Consider the following 19550-nt stretch of genomic DNA (forward strand, 5'->3'; position numbering starts at 1 on the left):
TTTATAAAATGGCTCCTAGATAATTGCATCAGGAATTAATCAAAAGAGACCTTTTCAAATTCAGCAAACATTTCCAAAAGTAAACAGAATATCTTTAATAATACTTCCATTGAAGTTATGAATAGAAGAGATGAGAGTGACTGCTCTTGATGTCAAGACTGCACTTGGTCAAGTGTGGCATTAACGAGCCCTAAGCAAAACTGGAGCCAATGGAGGAATCTCTTCACGAGTTGGAGCCATACCCGGCACGAAGGACGATGGTTGTGGTTGTTGGCGTTTCCCTCCGTCATAAGTGTGGATGTTCACAAATGATTACAAAATGTTCAGCACCATTCTCAACCCCTCAGATACTGAACCGGTCTGTGCCCAACGCGACAAGTCCTGGACGGCATCCAGGCTTTGGATGAAAAGTGGCAAGTAACACTCGTTCCATACAAATTCCACGCACTGAACATTTCCAATAAGAAACAATCTAACTGCCACCCATTGATGTTCAATGATCACCATCATTGAATCTCCCATTGTGGATATCCTGGGGGTTACCATTGACCCAGAAACTGAACAGGACTCACCATATAAACACTGACTACAAGACCAGGCCAGAGGTTAGGATGCTGCAGAAAGTAACTCATCTCCTGACTCCACTGTTGATCATCTGCAAGGTATAAATCAACAGTGTGATCGTATCCTCCCCTCTTACCTGGAAGAGGGATTGTAGTGATTGTCAGCCAGGTGGGCCTTATAGAATATGAGTTCTCTGATTGGGGCTGTTAATCTGGTCCGATCAGGGAACCTGGTTGATAGGTATAAGTAGGAGTGCCAGAGGTTCTGCTCATTTTGAGAATTGGCTCTGAGGAAACTGGATCAGTGTCAAGGACTCTCCCCATGTAAATAAAGGATGACTTGGTAACGGGATACCAACCTCTGTGGAGGTGTTTCAGTGCCAATGAGAGAAAAACACTCTATTGGAAACATTTGCTCGCGAACAGTCATCTTTGAGTTGGAGTAAGCATTTCTGGCATCATGGGAAGCTTGACCTGTTTGATCCTGCCATCGAAGCCTAGGCCCAGTGTGTGGAAAGAATGTGGCTCACCAGCAAAATGCAGATAGATTGAGCCACCTCCCACTGGCAGATACACCACCAATGGAAGAGTTCGTAATCGTTGTAAATATTCTGGACACCCCTTCTTGTCACAGCTGACAATATCAAACGTTGGACAGAGAAAGATCCGATCCTAGCAAAATTAAAACAGCTGGTAGTGATGGGGAAACCAAAGAGCTGTCACAACCAGAACTGAAAACCTTTTGGACCCAGACAGACTAGATCACTGTAGAGGTCGGTATATTATTGTGGGGGACACCAGTGATTGTCCCAAGCAAAGGTCACCGCCAGATCCTGACTGAACTCCACTGGGGTCATCCAGGGGTTTCCAAAATGAATGTGTTGGCGAGACACTATGTCTAGTGGCCAGGATTGGATGCTGACATTGCTGCCTTGGTGGCACAGTGCCCAGAGTGCCAACAAGGACAAAAATTATTGCCAGCAGTTCCCCCACTTTTGTGGGAATAGCTGAGTAAACCCTGGACTCGGTTGCATGTCGACTATGCTCTTCTTACATGGGTCCAATGTTCTTAGTCATTGTAGACACCCACCCAAAATGGCTGGATATGCATAGAGTCCATTCTTCACACACCGGAATGATGAGATAAAAACAGCGCACGTCTTTTGCAATATATGGGACCAGAAGTGTTAGTCACAGATTATGGGCCATCATTTGCCAAGAGGGAATGTAAGTATTTCCTAAAGTTGAATGGTATTTGTCATGTAGACTCAGCTCCATGCCATCCACCATCCAATTGTCTGGCAGAAACAGCAGTCCAAACTTTAAAGGCAACTTTAAAGAAACAGCCTACAGCTTTGCTAGATACCAGTCTATACTGGTTCCTATTTGATTACAGGACCATCCCTCTCACAACTACACAGATAGCTCCAGCTGAGTTGCTATGGGGAGAAGACGCCGCACCAGGTTAAACCCGATCTTCCCGGACCTGGCAACCCCAATCCAGACACAAAACTTCGCTAAGCAAGAGAGACAGTTTGATGTAGAAACCATGTGAATAGCCCTACATGGGTAAGAGGCATTGTCGATACGTGGTCGGATCCAGTGACATATAAAGTTTTTGGGTAGGTGCGAAAGTCCTGAATGAGCAAGTGGACCACATGAAAGCTGCAAGCTTGCAAATGGTGAGGGAAGAAAACAGGCCCGTTCCTCAGCAGCCTTTCTGACTGTTTAAGAACCCTTGGGTTCTCCCTGTCTGTCCAGCATTGAAGATACCTTGTAATCTGAGATGGACACAGCTGTTGCTGCCTCAACGCCTTTGCCACCTGAAGAGGAAGATGAATTTCTTCTGGGCGCAGCAGGCGAGTTACTGTACATTACACACTACCCACGTCAGAGGCAGAGTAATGCTAAAATACTACAAGAAGAGCTTAAAAAAAAATCCTTGGACCCAGGTTGGGGGAGAGGGGGAAGGGGTGGAATATAGTGATTGTAATAAGGTCAGCCAGGTGGACGTCATAGAATGTGAGTTCTCTGATTGGGGCTGTTAATCTGGTCCAATCAGGAACCCTGGCTGACAGATATAACCAGGACTATCAGGTATCCTGTTCACTCTGGGAGCTGGCTCTGAAGAAACTTGATCAGTGTCGAGGACTCTGCACATGCAAATAATGAGTGACTTGATGATGGGATACTGGACTCGGTGGAGTTATTTCAGGTGTGCAGCTCCAACAACACCCAAGAAGCTTCACTGCATCCAAGAGAAAGCAGCCTGCTTGATTGGCAGCACACCTACAAATATTCACTCCCTCTACCACCGAGGCTCAGTAGCAGCAGTGTGTTCAGAATTTGACCAGATATCCTTAGACAGCAGCTTCCAAGCCCATGATCTCTTTCATCTACAAGGACAAGGGCAGCATATACATGGGAACACCACCACCTTCAAGTTCCCCTCCAAGCCACTCACCATCCAAACTTGTAAATTTATCATCGTTCCTTCGCTTTTGCTGCGTCAAAATCCTGGAATTTCACCCTAAGAGCATTGTGGATCTACCTACAGCACATGGTTTGAAGCAGTTCAAGATGGCACTTTGCCACCACCTTCTCTAGGACAACTGGGGACAGGCAATAAGTGCTGGCCTAGCCATTGAAACCCATGTCCCACAAGTGAATAAAAAACAGTTCTTTCTAGCTCACCACTAGCTGACAGTGTCAGCAATCCAAGCCAATAGCTGAGACAGTTAAAAAATCACCTTGACTTTATAAGAGCAGCGTCTGTATCCCAGGCCAAAGCCAACTCATCGTTTTGCCAGTTTAGGAATAGCAACCATTTTAGGCTTTGATTTGTAAGAGATAGACTGTGAGCACCAGTTTTTTTTTACAGACATCACCAGAGGAGTAAAGATGCTGTGGGAAAATGGGAAAGATGCCCACTATCTTACTGCTGTCCTGCCATGTTGCTAGTCTCAGGGAGGCACAGCCCTCACAGCCCAATTGATTAGCCTCATGGCAGACTCCTTGGAGGAGGGTTCCTACCATTTTAGCACACTTGATCCTCAGTGGGTACTCTACATTTTTACCTTTGGTTCCCTACATATTTGATTGCGCCTCCTGAGCCCCTAGGCCTCACCCACTTACCTGTCTATTGCTGTGCCCTCCTTCACCTCCTTCAACCATAGACACCAGCTACATTATTAATCGCAAATGTATACTTCCAGAAAACTCTAAAATTGGTTCCAAATATTGAGATAATTCTCTTCATCGAGTTGGAGTGGGTTCAAATTCTCTCTGATGGACCTTTTTTCAAAGGCAGCAAGTGTATACAATTGTGTTGGAGGCTGTTTGTCAGCAGAGAACAGGAATTAACCTTCACCTCCTTCAGCAGCGCTCCGAAAGCTAGTGCTTCCAATTAAACCTGTTGGTCTATAATCTGGTGTTGTGTGATTTTTTAACTTTGTACACCTTAGTCCAACACTGGCATCTCCAAATCATGATCCTGATACATGGTTAACTTTCTTTGTGGGGGTCTCTCTTCCAAATCAGGTCATTGTCTGTCACAAGAACTCGTTACAGTCAGACTTGAAACTCTTGAAAATTGAATGGAATTAGTCAGCCTCAATTATTTCTTTGAAATCGAATTCAGCTGTAAATGTGACTGGGAGCAATTCAAAATCCCCTGCCACCACAGAAATCCCAATTCAATCTTTGAGTTCTCCCAGTGCATCAGATACTAAAGCACTTGGAACATCATCAAAATATTTAAATTAATTGGCCTGATGACCTCTGCTGTTTGCCTGCAGTCTGTCAGCTTTGCCAGGTCTATGTTATTAAGCCAACTCATCAGGGTAAAGGTGAATCAACCATAGACACCAGCTACATTATTAATTGCAAATGTAAGCTTCCAGGAAACTCTAAAATTGGTTCCAAATATTGAGATAATTCTCTTCATTGAGTTGGAGTGGGTTCATAATTCTCTCTGATGGACCTTCTTTCAAAGGCAGCACGTATACAATTGTGTTGGAGGCTGTTTGTCAGCAGAGAACAGGAATTAACCTTCATATCCAAAAGAGCGGGCCACTGAGACCAGTCACCTGACAGGCATTTGATGTAGTGGGCCTTCTTCAAAGGAGTTGAGTGAGTCACCTCCCCTCTCACAGACACCTCCTTACATACCACTGATAGATGCAATGCATTTAACCATCATTAACTTTATATGGAATGGACTGCAGTTGCATTGACATCATAACTGTAAGTATAATCTCATCTGTACTTGGGTTATGCATTTTATTTTCCAGATTTCAATTTGTCTTAAAGTGAAAATTCAATAACCTATTACACCCACCATCCAAAATTAGTGTATTTGCTGAATGAAACCCAGGTTTTTTGAATTAATTTTGTCATATTGCATGACTTAATAATCACCATTCATCTTTTCTTTTTTATGTAATGTGAAAAATATAGTATTCCAATAAAACTGAAACAAAATTTATGAGGCTGGTTTTTCTAGCCCTCTCCGCACTCTCTTGCTGGGTTGAAGCAGGACCTTTGATACCTGGCTGATTTTGATGTTCCAAAACATTGACATGGCTTACAGTTTTAGCTGTGGAGTTAATCCATAGCAGTGTTCAGCCTGGGAGATTGATCACAGTGTCACACCGTTGCCTCACTGAGAGGCCTGCAGCTGTGAACTTGCCCCTCAGTGTTGGGACTTTCTCTTGTAGCAGTAGCCCCCACACTGACCTCTTGCTGCCCCACTCAGAAGATTTTGACCTTTGTTTGAAGGAACATTGAAGTTGGAATGATGTGTGACTTGGAAAAGACCTGGAAGTGAACATGTCTCACGATTTGCTGACCTTGCTGACCTATGGGGTGGAATTAATGGATTTAGAAGATGCTAAAAGGCTAATTGCTATTTGTGATAATGCATATTGCAGTCACAGTCTGATTTTTTTTCTCCGACATGACTGTCTTGGCGTCTTTGTCTTACAGTCTCTCTGTTTCAGTACGCCTGACTCTTTCATACATTAAGGATATTAAAGAGTTTTTCAACACAATAGTGTGTTCCCTTCTGAATATATAGACAAATAAGCAAACGAATCTCTTATTGTGTAGTCTCTGGGAGAAGTAATTCACCATTAGCATATTAACAACCTTCCAACTATATGCTAATAATAATTTTGAGAAAATATAAATTGCTTTTAAAAATACGAAATAAAAAAATATTTTTTCCAAGCTCCACGGAAGATTTCAGAGCAATCCATTGATCAATGCATTGCAACCTTTGATTTACTATATTGATGACCTGCTCCTTAATTCCTGTGCTTTCCATGTACCTTGATATTAATTTCTTCCTATTTATCAGTGGAGTTCTTGAACCTGTAAGACTCCAGTGAATACCATTGGTTACCCAGCAGCCATTCATCCACCTGTAGGTCCTTCTCATGAGATGGTACCAATTCCAGTAAAGAAATCGTCTTGTTTGTTAGGGCATTGGGCATTATTTTGCATTATTCTATATAGACCAGCTGCACGTTCATGATATAATCCTGTTTGTGACTTTTGTCTGTTAATTTGCTCAAGAAATCTTGGTGTTTTTTAAATTTTATTAAACAAATTACAAAAACAGTTTACAACAAACAGTTACATTTACAGCTGCATACAAGAGACAGCAATTTTACAAGGGAGAGGAGCAGCAAAGCCAGGCCCCAAACCCGACTGTTCAAACAGTTTACAGGGACACGAGGACAAACCTCAAATCCCAGTTTCACATATAAAAATATAAAGAGACATCAACAATGATATTTGTACATTAGACAATATTGTTACATACAAAAGTGCAGACAATACAGACCCAGCAAGCCCCTGCCCCTCCCACCTTCCGACCACTCTAAGGCAGCCCGCCCCTACCTCCCTTTTGGTTCTCGGTCCACCTCATGCCCCTTCCAGTTCTCGGTCCGCCCTGACACACCTTTCGACCACCTCTAGGACAGCCTGCCTCAGTACCCGCCCGGGGTGACAGCGGTCAGGACGGCCTACCCACCCTCCGGCTTCACTAACCACCCTCAGCACCTTTCGACCACCTCTGGGGCAGCCCGCCCTGGTACCCGCCCGGGGTGACAGCGCTGAGGACAGCTACCCGCCTTCTGGCTCTTGGTCTGCCCCTACGTACCATTGGGCTGAAATCTTGGTGTTACTTGCTAAGCCAGCATTTACTGCCCACCCGCAGTGCATTGAGAAGATCAAAGTGAGATACCATCTTGAGTTGCTGTAGATTTTGCACCTCTGCTTTCTCTGATGAAAAGTGTCGGTGCAAGGTCTCACCCTCTTCGAGGTCCACTCCTTGTTGGAGGGCTGCAAAATGGGGTATGCACTGTGAGCAGATGGGAGCAATGTAACATCTCTGTGTTTCTGCCTCAGAGTCACACAAAGCAGTAGCTGTCTCTTTACGAGGTAACCCTTGCCCCTGAGGAAACTACTCGTGATGTTTGGTTGAGTAGGGGTGTCAAATGAAGAGCTATGGCAGCCTAGAAGATGAAAGAGTCAAGGCAGCTGCAAGCTCAGAGATGTCATCGAGTCATAGAGATATACAGCATGGAAACAGACCCTTCAGTCCAACTTGTTCATGCTGACAAAATTTCCTAAATAAGTCCAATCCCATTTGCCAGCATTTGGCCCATATCCTTCTAAATTCTTCCTATTCGTATACCCATCCAGATGCCTTTTAAATGTTGTAATTGTATCAGCCTCCACCACTTTCTCTGGCAGCTTATTCCACACACATGCCTCACCCTCTCCGTGAAAAAGTTGGCCCTTAGGTCGCTTTTAAGTCTTTCTACTCTCATCTTAAACCTATGCCCTCTAGTTTTGGAATACCCTACCCTGGGAAAAATACCTTGTCTATTCATCCTCATGTTTTTACAAACCTCTGTAAGGTCACTTCTCAACCTCTGACACTCCAGAGAAAATAGCCTGAGTCTATTCAGCCCCTCTCTGTAGCTGAAACCCTCCAACCCTGGCAATATCTTTGTAAGTCTTTTCTGAACTCTTTCACGTTTCACAACATCCTTCCTATAGGAGGGAGACCAGAATTGAACACAGTATTCTAACAGTGGCCTAACCAATTTCCTGTACAGCCGCAACATGACCTCCCAACTCTTGTACTCAATACACTGCCCAATAAAGATGATGCTTAGTTGCAGATGAGCTGAACATTGAGGTATTGGGAGTCTGTTCATGAATCTCCCTGGTCCCTCACTCAGAACCTTAATGGCAGTGGGTTTACAATGGAGTCCACTGATGGAAGTGAATCCCGCTGGCCTTGGTACCTATTAGAAATCTTATGTACTGCTCAACTCTTGCAAATAGGTCATCAGTGACCTGTGAGATGTAATGACCTGGCTTTCGAGATGTGATGAAGGTTCACTTTTGATTCTTGGAAGGTGGCAGAATCTAGAATAGCAAGGCCACACTGACTTTGATGCTTACTGATAGGGAATGCGGATGTTGTTGTGAGATGTGAGGACAAGACTACAGTTCTCAGTGACTATCTGCCTGGAGGGGCACACTGTATGCAGCACTGACTCTCTGACGTATCTTGGTATTATCTTCTTTGGTGAGAAATCCAATGCCTTCCAGCTGCTCCGTCATGCTCCTCTGTCATGCTCCACCTTTGCTGCTGAGGATGTTAAGCTTTATTGCTATTCAACTCAATGGCTGAGAGCTGTCATTGTAGTTTCAGCTGTTGCCACATTTGTTGTTAGCTATCTTCACAATAACATTGGCTCCTGAAACTGTTCCCACACACCCCACTTAGAGCTGTGAATTACCAGGAGAATCCCAATCCCTGCATTACCTCAGCACGCTGAAATGATCTGCTTCACAATCTCTACATGTCCAATGATGGAGTAAACCCCACAGCTGTGCTCCCTTTATGCCTACATCTCCCAATTTAATGGTACAGCTAAAACTGATGCCACCCCTCACCTACCCACCACAATGACGACCAAAAACTTTTTTTTATTGCAATATTATGTACAACACAAGGGACTAACCAATTCTATACTGTCTTTGCAAATAAAAAGAATATGTGCATTGGAATTTGACATTCCCTGCAGTTGCGAACAAAGTCATTTCCTATTCATGTAGAATACTATTTACATACATTTGAGGGTCTGATAACCGAATAGATCCTCTTGTACTTTGGCAGAAAGACCTTAGATGGTGGTCTTTCCCCAATGCACCTTGGCAGTGGCTGCCCCAAGCTTTAGTGTGACCCTCAGCATGTAGTCCTGGAATGTACCAGTCTGCAACACTCGGTTAAGGTCAACTCTTTGCTTTGGAAGATCAGAAAGTTTCGGGCAAACCACCAAATTGATGGTCCTCCAGGCACAGTCAATGTCTGTCTCAGTCTACATTTGAGGGGGATAGACTGTAGAGCACAGTATGCCAGGTCACAGAGATGCTTGGGACGAACATTGACAAAAATCACTATAACCACAAATCAATGGGCAGCACGATGGCAATGTGCAGCACGGTGGCAATGGGTGGCACGGTGGCACAGTGGTTAGCACTGCTGCCTCACAGAGCCAGAGACCGATGTTCAATTCCTGCCTCAGGCGACTGACTGTGTGGAGTTTGCACATTTTCCCTGTGTCTGTGTGGGTTTCCTTCGGGTGCTCCGGTTTCCTCCCACATTCCAAAAATGTGCAGGTTAGGTGAATTGACCATGCTAAATTGCCCGTAGTGTTAGGGGCAGGGGTAAATGTAGGGGAATGGGTCTGGGTGGGTTGCACTTCGGCAGGTCGGTGTGGTCTTGTTGGGTCGAAGGGCCTGTTTCCACACTGTAAGTAATCTCTGCAGACCTTCTTTGCAAAGGCAAGTTCCAGAAGGAGATGCTCAGTCTCTACCATCTCCCCACTAAGCTGCCTTGAGGGCAGGGTGCTGCAGAGAGTCTGGGTGTACATGAAGGATCTGATAGTTAGTGCCCTTCTTACCAACAACCAAGCGACATTTTGGTGCTCTTTGGAAAGTTCTGGCGATGAGGCAATTGCCAAATAGCTTTGACAGCTTGCTCAGGGAACCACATGATGGGATCAACCCTCTTCATTAATTATGACCTAAAACTGGCACACTGGTTGGCAGTACTAGTTTGAGTGCCCACCCTTATTGATGTCCAAAATTCCTGCCCCAGATCTCAAGTGAATTTCACTCTGTTGTAAAGTGGAGATTTGTTCTATTGTGAAATACAGATTGGCAAGAAACTATTTCATTCTTTCATTAATTCACCTATAATAAAAGTGAAACATAAAAGCACACAACACTGTGAAAATCTTGATGTGTGTTAAATACTTTAGGTTCTCTTAATGAACAAGTGAATTTGGTCAATCAGGTGCAGCTGTTGTGGGAAAACTCACCAGCCTCGGAGTCAGAGTCAGGGTTCGACGACAGAGTTTATTGTACAAGGAAACACTGGAGCACCAGGTAGAGAAAGGCACCCACATCACAGTGGGCAGCTGTGGGTCTTCTCTCAACCCAGAGCACATGTCAAGATATTTTTATACATTTTGTGATATAATAGGTCAGTGATGAGATTATTGTCTCTGTAACATAGTTTGTTTATTGTAAACATTGCAGAATTGTTGATAGTTTTGGTGCAGTCATTGTCAGTTCCAGCGCAGCCTTTGTTAATTTCAGTGTGGTCGTTGTCAGTTTCAATGTCTGCGCGGAAGTCCATTGCTGTAGTAATGGACGCTAATTGCTCTTCCTGAGAAAGATGATTACTGCAGCCCTGGCTATTAGCACTTTGTATTGAGTCTGTATCAAACAGTTAGCATTTCTATCAAAGGTGTTGGCTGGACCCAGACACTTCAGCAGGCAGTATTCATGTGTATTCTTTTCCCACACCTGCCTTAAACTAATCAACCAGGTTGTGAGTGCATTGTGCTGGTATTCTGGTGGCCCCAAGCAGTGTCTGTGTTTGGATTAGAGTGGTGCTGGAAAAGCACAGCAGTTCAGACAGCATCCAAGGAGCAGGAAAATCGATGTTTCGGGCAAAAGCCCTTCATCAGGAATACAGGCAGAGTGCCTGAAGGATGGAGAGATAAATGAGAGAGGTGGGGAGAAAGTAGCATAGAGTACAATAGGTGAGTGGGGATGGGGATGAAGGTGATAGGTTGGGGAGGAGGGTGGGGGAAGGTAGCAAAGAGTACAGCTGCAGGGCAGAGGAAATGACCTGGGAGTTGCAGTGGGAGGGGGACTCCCTGAGATTCTTGTAGAGAGAGGTGTCTGTGTTTGCTCTGCTGTCTCTCTCCAAATTGTGATCCAGCTGCCATCTTTGTGTGTCTGTGTGCCAAGTGTCACCCTATCCTGTGCCATCTCCCATTTCACAACTACAAAGACAATTTGCATATCAAATTAAGATTTGTTTTAATTAAGCTGTCCCTGTTAATTTTCTGTCATCTTTTCGTTAGTTTGCAAAGGTATTGTTTATATTAATATTTCTAATAATTATTTAAGACTTAATGAATTTCTAACAATTATTTCAGACTTAATGCATTAATCCCACAGACTTATTTTGTCTTTCATTCTGTACTTATAAATTTACATTTAAAGTCAGAAATTTAAAGAGTATCAAATAATCAACTGAATATCTCGGACTGCCATTAATCTGAATGACTGGACGTCAGTGTGTCTCATTTCATGAATGTCTAATTAGAATAGTAACCTCAGCTGTATTCACATCCTCCAATTTCTGCTGTATTTGATTGAGTGATGAGTATTAGGACTCTTCCTCTTCATGTTCTCTTGGGGAGTAAAACTTTTTGGGAAAAATTTCAAGAAGTTCTCCATGTGGAACAGAGGGGTAGCGTCACTGCTTCTGAACCAGAAACCTCCAGCATGTCATGGTGATTTCATTACAGGTCAAAACAGTCTTGAGTATCAACCTTCAAATGCATACTCATGGCAGCTGCAAAAAGTGAGGGAATTCAGTCAGTTTTGTGATGGACAGAAAGTTACAGCCTCTACCGTCACTCTGAGCAGCTCCAGTCTGTAATGTGCATGTAAAGTATGTGTTACCGCAACATCTCTGACTAGTTGAGTAAACTGTAAGCGACCTTGACCAGATTTGTGCAATATCAAAAGATCTTCCATCTGCATTCACTTCCTTAGAATCTCACTTCGGTCCATGCTGACCAGATATCCTAAATTAATCTAGTCCCATTTGCCAGAATTTGGCCCATTTCCCTCTTAAACCCTTCTATTTCAAAATCCTTCCAGATGCCTTTTAAATGTTGTAATTGTACCAGCCTGCACCACTTCCTCTGACAGCTCATTCCAGACTTGCACCACCCATTGTGTGAAAAAGTTGCCCCTTAGGTCTCTTTTAAATCTTGTCCCTCTCACCTTAAACCTATATCCTCTAGTTTTGGACTTCCCTACCTGGGGGAAAAATGCCTTGAATATTCACTCTCTCCATTCCCCTCATGATTTTATATACCTTCAATAAGATTGCACCTTAGCCTTCGATGCTCCAGGGACAACAGCCCCAGCCAATTCAGCCTCTCCCTAGAGCTCAAACCCTCCAACCCTGGCAACATCCTTGTAAATCTTTTCTGAACCCCATTCAGGTTTCACAACATCCTTCCGACAGCAGGGAGGCTGGAATTGAATGCAGTATTCCAATAGTGGCCTAAACAATGTCCTACACCACCACAGCGTGACCTCCAAACTCCTACACTCAATGCATTGACCAATAAAGGCAGGCATACCAACATCTTCCTCACTATCCTTCTACCTGCAACTCCACTTTCAAGGACAATGAACCTACACTCCAAGGTGCATAAGTTTGGCAACAGTCCCCAGGACTCTGCCATTAAGTGTATAAGTCCTGCCCTGATTTGTCCTACTAAAATGTAGAATCTCACCTTTGTCTAGATTAAGCTCTATTTGCCATTCCTCGCCCCATCACACCACCTGATCAAGGTCCCATTGTACTCTGGCACTTTTATCTCATGATGTGGTGTAACATTAGCTGTGTTGGTCCTCCAGTTTAGTACAGGGGGAGTGCTGCACTATTGCAGATCCTGTCTTTTAGGGTGAGATGTTGAACCAAATCCCTGTCAGTTGGTGAGGTGGATGTCAAAGAACCCATAACATGATTTCAGACAAGGGCAGGAGTGTTATCTGTGGTTCCTGGGCCATATTTATCAACATCAATATTAACCAAATCAGTACAGAGAGAATTGGTCAATGGCACATTGCTGTTTGTGTGAACTTGTATGAAAATTTTTGCGTTTCCTTTGTTACAACAGTGACTGGGATTGAAAGTACCTCATGAGCCATCAAACACATGAAGCAGAATCTTATAGGGCCCTGAATGAAATTTGGCTATGGTGGGAAAAGTAGCAGAATCGTGAGAAATAACAGCGAGGTCTATCTTGGTATTGGAACAACTCGCTGCATATTTTTAACCAAGTTCTGAATGTCATGAGACTAAATTGTCAGGTAGCAGCGAGTTGCCTTTTATTGTTTGTAAACAACCTGGTTAGTTCACATTTTGCCTCATTAAAATGCAGCTTTCTCTCCTACCATCCATCATGGGCAAAGTAGACACCAAGAATTCATGACATGAAGCTATTATCTGGTTATTTCAACTCACCATTAGCCGCAAAGAACTTACATATTGGTTACCATGCAGCAGCATCACAGGGCATGATCAATTGGCATCAGCACCATGCACCTGATACTGACCTTTGGAACTTGCCAACCTCTCAGCAATCCACTTGTAAGATGCTTATGAAGTTCAGCCCCTACTGGCAACTAGCATCACATGGCTGCACAAAGGAAACTTTGCTGTGAGGGTCAGTTACCCAGACAACAGCTTGGACCAGGCTGCATCTCCACATTGCCTGCTCACTCTCTCAGCACACACTCATTTTGGGTCTCCCTGCATGCCCACAGCTTCTCTGCATTGACTTGCCTTGCCTTTCCTCTTTGCACAGTCATGGATCCAGGCAATTTGTCTTGCTGGTCAGTCGTCCTCAGTCAAGGGGACAGACATCTTACAGTACAACATGTCACCATGTTAATCTGATACCTGACCCAGTGCCAGCAGCTTTCACGGCAAACACATTGAAGTGTGCAGCCAGTCACATTGCAAAGTCTTCAGTGAGTAGTCCTCAGGCAAGCTGAGAGAGTCACCCATCAGTCTTGGGCTCTGGCACAGTTATTCTGGTGCAAAACCCTTGACTCCACCTGAGGCCGGAGGTGGGCAGGCAGAGTGAAGGTGGACGGCCCTACCACTTCTGGAATGTCCTAAGAGGCACCCTCTAAGGGGCTGTATGTAGTTCCTTCTCTGGCTGGGTGCCCCCAGCCATCTGCTTGTCTTAATGTGATGACTGGACACCTGGAGTGATCTAAAATGTCCTCCTTCCCTTGTAAACTTGTGTTTGGTCCTGAGGACCAGCAGCACAGCCAATGGAGTCCAGGTTCTGTGTCCGATTCAGCAGAGCCTGAGGGTGCTGGACCTGGCTTTCCATTGGCATCCATCAACCTGTCCATAAAGGCAACCAGAGGATTGCATTCTTCAACCTGCTGGGTCCAGATAATACAGCCTTGGCCTTGGCACCTCTCTCCTCAGCAGTAACTCCCCTTCAGGCACTTTGGGCCAAGAGTGTGGCGATCTCGCTGGCACCTTCAAGACACGAGAGAGAAGGCATCGTGGCCAGGGGTTGGAAATAGTGTGCAGTGAATGATGCTGACAGCGGGGGCTACTGTGAGAGTTGCAATGGAACGAAGAGTGGTACTTACTCATGGATGCCTGGGCTTCTCCATTGGAGTTGTCCTGGTCCTCTCTGTGAGGGACAGGATTCTCTCAATGTAGGGGGTGAGGAGTCTCATGTTGGGAGCCCCTCCACTCATTCTCTGCCCTCTTGTGGTTGTTTTACCCTGCATGAAAGGAAGGGAAGAACTAAGTGAGTTGTAAGTGTGTGGCACAGCTGTTAGTGCTGGATCAAGGAGCAGGAAATTGATGAAGTGACCTAAGTGAGTGGGCAGGCAGTGCAAAGGCCATGCAGGATTAATAGGTCAGGGATTTGGGGAGAGTAAGTGATGGAAGATGTTTCTTGGAATAGTGAGAGTGATTGAGCACAATCCTTGGTGGGAGCTGAATGCTGTAGCAGAGGTAGCAGAGAGTAAGGGATGAAAGAACGTTCATTCTACATTCTGAATCCTGGCACAGCAGAGAAAGTCATTGTCCTTCTTTCTGCATTGCTGGCTGCTCCTTCAGACTGTTGAGGCAGCACTGATCTGGATGCCAAGTTTGGACGGAACAGGCAGGGTTGAGGAGCATGGCCTCCCTTGCCATTCCTTAGGAAAGAGAATGGGCCCTTCTTAGTCCCTCCCAGCCCAGCAGCACTTCCAGAACCCTGTCAGAGAACCGAGGTGCTTACTTCCTCATCTCTGACATCTTGGTCTTTATTGTCTGTCACCAAGCAGGGCGTCATCATGCCTGTCAGGGTGCAGCATAGCCTTTTAAATTTGGTATGGGTGCCAGGGATGTTGGTCTGTTGAAGGGTGTCAGGTGCATGGTGGGTCCTTTTGTGTGGTAGGTCTTACCAACTCTGGCAAATGGTGACTGGCATCAGCATCTGGAGGAGTGTCGGAGGGCGATTAGGAGGTATGAGACCAGTTCCATGGCTCCAATTTGGATGCAGCAGTTGTGGGAATGGGTGCGACAGCAGTAACAGGCCTGTAACTGAGACCCCAAAGCCCATAAATGAGAACCTGGAGCCCGTAACTGAGACCCCAGAGCCCGTTACATAGACCGCAGTGACCATTACAGAGATCCTGGATCCCATAACTGAGACACCTGTAGACCGTAACTGAGACCCTGGAGCCCTTACAGAGACCCCAGAGCCTGTTACAGAGACCTCTGGACCTGTTACAGAGATCCCAGAGCCCATAACCCAGACCCAGAGCCTATTACAGAAGTCCTGGAGCCTGTAAGCCAGACCCCAGAGCCTGTAACCGAGACTCTGGAGACTGTTACAGAGACTTCAGAGCCCATAACCAAGACCCCAGAGCACGTAACCGAGACCCCGGAGCCCATAACCAAGACGCCAGAGTCAGTTACGGAGACCCCAGAGCTCATAACTGATACCCCAGACCAGTTACAGAGGTTTCAGAGCATGTAACCAAGACCGTGGAGTTTGTTACAGAGATCCTGGGGCCCATACCAGAGACCCCTGAGTCAGTTAGAGACCCCGGAATCCATAACCCAGACCCCAGAACCCATTACAGAGATTCTGGAGCCCGTAACCAAGACCCCATAGCCTGTTACAGAGACCCCAGAGCCCACAACCCAGACACCAGAGCCTGTTACAGAGACCAGTTTAGAGACTCCAGAGCCTGTTACAAAGACCCTTGAGATCATTATAGAGACCCCAGAGCCCATTACAGAGACCCCAGAGACTGGCTGATGTCGAGCAGAGAACAGAGGAATAGGGGAGGGTAATAAGAAGAGGGAAAGCTGAACACTATTGCAGTAAGACCTTGTGTTATATTCAGTATTTCAATATGGTGCTGGAACCATGACAACACATTGCGTTTTGCACTCAATATAACGCGTTTCACTGTATTTTTGCATAAATGTGACAATAAATTTAATTATAACTGTAGAATGGAGTGAGAATTGGGCACAACTTCTGCCACAGGGGCAGGGTGGTTAGTTAATCACATGATTTTAATAAGGGTAGAATTGTTCAGCCTTGCAGGGAGCAAACCTCCGTGATACTCAACAAAAGTAAAACTTAGCCCAAAATAACATAAGATTTAGCACTACAGAACAATGGAGGTGATGATGGGTGCTACCTAAGTGATAGATAAAATTATAATTTTTATTTTGCTTTAAGTGCCTATGCTGATTGTATAAAATTATCATAACTACACTCTCCCACCAAGGGTGGCTTTCCGAACACCTTGGTTTTCCCTCTCCCAACTGCTTAGACTGTACTGCAGATAAAATCCTATATGTCAACTAACTCTACTTTCCTGTTTTCAAATTGCTGTAAATTATGCTTAAAATATTAAGTCAAAGAATTACTTAAAACTGAAGGTAGAATTTACATTTAAAATGGTGCTCAATCACATGCACATACCTGAGTCTAGTTCTTCTTATGTAAAAGCAAAGTACCAAGGATGCTGGAGATCGAAAGAAAAACAGAAAATGCTGAAAAAACTCAGCAACACTGTTAGTCCAGAGACCTGGATAGTGTCCTGGGGACCTTTGTTGACTGTTGGAAAGATCCATCTGGTTCACTAATGTCTTTTAGGGAAGGAAACTGCCATCCTTATTAGGTCTAGCCTACATGTAATTCCAGACCCACAGCAATGTGGTTGTCTCTTAACCGCCATCAGGGCAATTAGGGATGGGCAATAAATGCTAGCCTAGCCTATGAATGAATTACAAAAAAGGAAGAGTTAACATTTCATGTCTAATGTGACTCCATATTGTTCTGAAGATGTCATATTGGACTTGAAACGTTAACTTTATTTCTCTCTTAGAACTCCTACAGTGTGGAAACAGGCCATTTGGCCCAATGGATCCACACCAACTCTCTAAAGAGCATACTTAGACCCATCTCTGCAACACTGCATTTCACATGGCTAACACATCTAACTTACACATCCCTGAACACCATGGCTAAAAAACTCGAGCATCTGGCAGAAACCAATGTCGACATAGGGACAGCATGCAAGCTCCACACAGGCAGTCGCCCAAGAGTGGAATCAAATCCAGGTCCCTGGTAGCGTGAAGCAGCAATGCTAACCACTGAGCCACCTGATGCTGCCAAACTTGGTAAGTTTCCCAATCATTTCCGGTTTCTTTTTCTAGCAAACCTTTGATAATTAACCCCAGTTCGTCCAAATAAATATATCTGGTCCTGAGACTCTCCTTTTGTCACTGCAAGTCTGTCTTCATCTCTAGGCAAGGAATATTTGCGTGTGCTTTGTTTATCACCCTTCAGCTAATACATTTTTGACCAAAACTATGTTTGCCATTGTTTCACTTCCATAATAGTCAAATATAAAATTGTAATTTACAGTATGTTAAGTGCTCTGGGTGGAAACAGGAACTCAGTCCTTTACACCTCATTAAAGTGCAATTGCTTCACACAGTTAACCACTTCTAATTGGCTATGGGTTACAGCCTGCACTGCTCAGTGTTGACTGTAATAAAAATCATGTTATGTTGAGGCTGACTGACATTCACTTTGCACTGCTCACATTGTTATGGGATAGCCTGTTTCTCTGAAACAAGACCAGGGGACTCTCACAAATATAGACATGGATTGATGGCCATACTGCTGTTGACAGAGTTCAGACTCCAGTTCCAGAGTTCTTTGTCACAGACATGCAGAATTTCTGTTGTATAATTTGTAAATATTATTTTTAATGTAGAACTAATTGTTTCATCAAGTTGAAATGTTCTGAAAGCTATGCAATTGAGATTTTAGGAAGTGTGGTACAAGTAACATTAGTTACAGACTTGATCAATGGCAATGGTATGATCCTTTCAACATCTGAAAAGTTATTAAAAGCAAATTACATGAATACCAACACACAGACCATCAGTGGTGGAGACTGAATGAACCTTATTATAAAACAAGCAATAGTATGAGGTGCTAACAGGCAGAGAGCAATCAGCAGCAATGCATCACACCAATTTTCTTTTCAAATTAACTTTATCGCAGCTTGTATGAAAAGATATATAAGACACAGTTTTTGAATTCAGAATTTAATAACTTCAGAGTAAAAAAAGCTAATAATTGGAAAGCTGACAGTGGAAATAAGTATATTTTAAAAATGTACAATGGGAAATATATCACTAAGCTTCTCATTAAATTGTTATTTACAGAAAGCAGCTGCTCAATCTAACAGACATTGCATCAAAAGAGTATTTTCTTTTAAAGAAGGGTAAAGGTTGCCAATGTGTTTGTTTTAATGGTGTTTGGGATGTTTGAAAGGAATTTTTGACCTAAGATGGAGGACAGGGCTCCTGACTAATCTTAATCACAAATCAATAGTCAATACAGTGTTTTGTTACTTAACTGTAAAGTGGTAGACTTTAAGCGCAAGAGTGGTATGTGGAAAAACAATGTAAACGGAAAAGTATTGATGTAGTGATATTTGGATGGGCTAAAGGAACAAAGGAATTCAGCAGATCGGGGCTGTTTATGTTTGTTTATAGAGCAACAGGCTAAGAGTATACTGTAGTTGATAACAAAGATAATGAAATATAAGATCAAGCTTGTACAGGGTGTTGCCTCAGATTTAGTTTAGAACACAGTATTAGTGCAGATTTTAAAAATAAGCATTCCGAATGTGTGGGACTGGAGTGCCTGTCCATTTGTTTTAGTGATGGAACACTGGATGGGGCACCTGGATTCCTGCCATTAACCTGCATTACATGAAGAGGGTGGGAGGGTTGTCATTTAGTGCCTGAAGCTATTGATGAGAAATTGGGTTTCCTGGTTCAAAGGTGCCCAGCACTTGCTTGAACTTATTGCCCATGCTCTCAGAAGGTGCTAGTGGGATGCTGGCACTCATAACAGCTCTGTGTTTGCCATCATAGCATGTAACAGCTGGCTTCAGTGTGGCCAAGATTGTCTGGGATGGACTATGATAAAACAATGAAGCAAAAGAGTAGAAGCGTGAGAGAGCTGATGGAGTTTGCTGAATCTGTGTGGGCTGTATTCCCATGTACCTTGATAAATATATGCATACATTTTGGATTGTTTGTCACTGTATGCTGGAGCAAATTGCAATTTTTAATAGAAATATAAAAATAACAAAGCTATTAATTGTGACTCCTGAAGTTGTGTGTTCCTCTCATGCCCTTCCACGTGCACCTGTAGCATCTTAATGTTGCGATCAATTGACCCATCAACTCATCTTTCTGGTTGACGGTATCATCCATAGCCAGGTTAC

At 44.0% G+C, this 19550-nt stretch overlaps 1 protein-coding gene across 1 annotated transcript in view; it reads left to right on the forward strand.

The window, feature by feature from the left end:
- The window catches only part of caln1 (calneuron 1), a 337365-nt gene that overhangs the window by 69426 nt on the left and 248389 nt on the right, over window positions 1–19550 (forward strand). The window lies entirely within an intron of this gene.

This window comes from Chiloscyllium punctatum, chromosome 19, assembly GCF_047496795.1.
Source record: "Chiloscyllium punctatum isolate Juve2018m chromosome 19, sChiPun1.3, whole genome shotgun sequence".
Classification (NCBI taxonomy): domain Eukaryota; kingdom Metazoa; phylum Chordata; class Chondrichthyes; order Orectolobiformes; family Hemiscylliidae; genus Chiloscyllium; species Chiloscyllium punctatum.